Raw genomic sequence first — 2,567 nt, forward strand, 5'->3', positions numbered from 1 at the left:
CACATGAGTTTATTTCAATCTTCAGACAATGATTTTGTTGGGATAACTGAAGGCCAGATTACATGTGTATTTGAAGAATTATTTTAGCACTAAACAAATTATTAACCAAACAAATAATAATAATAACTAATTTTCCCTCCTCCTAAGCTTCTTGGCAGGCAGTGAGTTCTAAAATTCTAAAGTTTAAGGTGCTGCCAGGTATTGCCTAAGATAAAAACCTACATTGTCGGGCAGAAACATTCTGCCCACAGCTTTAGTTGCTTAGAAAAGGTGATGATGTATCTGAAAAGTTGAGTTTCAGAAAGAAAGGAAAAAAGAGATATCCCACTGTCTCACTTCCCCCCACACACACATACTGGAAAACAGACCTTCCTCCAACTTATCCAAAGGTTCCTCAGCCATGCCAACTTCAGGACTCCTGCACTCGTGGGAGGGCAACACCACCTCTCAAGCACAGAAGAACTTGAGGCTTTGCTTCTGAAGTGGTGTCACAATATCTTCATTTTCCCTTTCTTCAAGGTTAGAAAGATCCTGAAGCTGTTAGTATTTTGAATTAAAGGCTAGACTTCAATATATTCTGTCGTTAGAAATAAAAGCTAAACTCCAGCAATCCCAGGTAATAGTTTAGGTATGCTATCCCTTCAAAATCAACTGAGACTTGCAAATGAATGACTAGATATGGACAACTACTTTTTATGATATACCATACAAATACTGGAGAAAATTTTGGACACCACCATCCAAGTCATTGAGATTATCACTAATTCTAGGTGGCAGGCCAATGCTCAGATACTTCCATGTGGAAGCCTCCCACATCTCTTCCCCATAGGCCTGTTCTATTCTTCTCTCTAAAGTCTAGGAGTTCAATGTTGAAAGGAGTCTCGTTAGTCAAAGCAAGTCTACAGAATTTACCTTGATGATCCTTTTTGACCGCCCATGGAAACCAAAGAAATAATTTGCCAATCCTTGGCATCTGGAGCTGTTTACGGCAAGCGTATTATGATGACCCGCTTTAGGTCTGGTGCCGAGACGAACCTAAAGACATAAAAGACCTAAACATATCACAACCCTACACAGAGATTTATTTTGGATATACCTGAGATTTATTAATTCCAATTTCATAGAGTGTTTGTGAAGATTAAGTAGGACATTTTAAGCAATGAGTTCACAGTGAGCCCTAAATAAATGTTATTTATTATTTTTAAGTCAGTACTTTTCTGCATCATTTCCAGGGCCCCTGATTAACAGAAGGTTCCCTGACATATGGTGGTGAAAGTGATGATGAAAGCATCCAAGGAAGCCCAGCAGAAGCCTATAATGTGGCTGCGGGTAAGCAAAGGAATGGACTGTTTTACTCGTCTCATCCTGTAGCTCCTGCTTCAGAATATGACCTGAAGAGGAGACAAGATGGACCTGACACTGAATTAGGACCTTAATCTGTAGCACTCCCTCCCCAAGTTACTAAGTCCTGTTAGAAGAGGGAATATGTATACCTCTATAAATGTAAATAAAGCAATCAAAAGAATTAGAGATTCATCTGCATTAAACAAGCTTCTTTGAGAGTGCAAATATTTCCAGTCTTAACTCTCTAAATAACTTACATATTACTGTGGATTTTATACATCACTACTTCTTTCTGAAACGTCTATTTCCATTTTGAACAGGGTGTAGTATATAAATTTAGTCATAAAAATTCAAATAATACAAATAAAATCAAAGCATTGTTAATTCTTTGTTGATTTGCTTGTGCATCTTCTTCTGTCACTAGTTTATGAGCTCCTTAAGTGCTTGAAGGAAGCATATATTGTTCTTTCCTTGTTACCAGAAAGAAGAATACATATTGGCATATAATAGAAGAGTGATGGTCTGTTGACTGAGTGAATGAATGAGTACATAAGAAAATGAAATGACTTTCTCCAACTGAAGCTGCCTGCAGGGAAGGAGAAATGAAGACTAATTTTTAAATGTTGAGTGTCACGTGGGAGGCTAGGTCCTGTGCGGTGAGTCATAATGGAGCTGTCCTGGACAATTAGGAAGCTTCAGAAGGGCTCTGAGCCACTGGGTAGTAGAGACAGTTGACATCTGGGATAACCTTGCCACAGTTCTTGCTGGCAAACCTTGCCCTTCGTGCTACTGAGAAAGACTCAGATACATTACGCCTTTCCTTCATTTTATTTTAGGATGTTATTCTCTTTTCTGTATTTATAAAAAACACAGGGGGAAAAAAGATAGGAAGATAGCTGACAATGAATAAAAGAACACATAATTGGAACTTCCGTGCTGGTGCAGTGGTTAAGATCCCGTTATCCCAATGCAGGGGGCCCAGGTTCGATCCCTGGTCAGGGAACTAGGTCTCACATGCATGCTGCAACTAAGAGCTTGCACGCCACATTTAAGCAGCCTGCAAGCCACAACTAAAGGAGCCTGCCTGCTGCAAATGGGGAGCCCACATGCTACAACTGGGGTGCCCTTGAGCCACAACTAAGGAGCCCGCCTGCTGCAACTGAGACCCGGTGCAAGCAAATAAATAAATAAATAAATAAAATGGAAAAAGAACGCATAAGTAA

At 39.7% G+C, this 2,567-nt stretch overlaps 1 pseudogene; it reads right to left on the reverse strand.

The window, feature by feature from the left end:
• Nucleotides 1–368: 368 nt before the first annotated feature.
• On the reverse strand, nt 369–1,035 carry LOC103080536 (RAD52 motif-containing protein 1-like; annotated as a pseudogene).
• Nucleotides 1,036–2,567: the final 1,532 nt, after the last annotated feature.

The sequence above is a fragment of the Lipotes vexillifer genome, unplaced genomic scaffold (assembly GCF_000442215.2).
Source record: "Lipotes vexillifer unplaced genomic scaffold, Lipotes_vexillifer_v1.1 C27059287, whole genome shotgun sequence".
In the NCBI taxonomy this organism is placed as follows: Eukaryota; Metazoa; Chordata; class Mammalia; order Artiodactyla; family Lipotidae; genus Lipotes; species Lipotes vexillifer.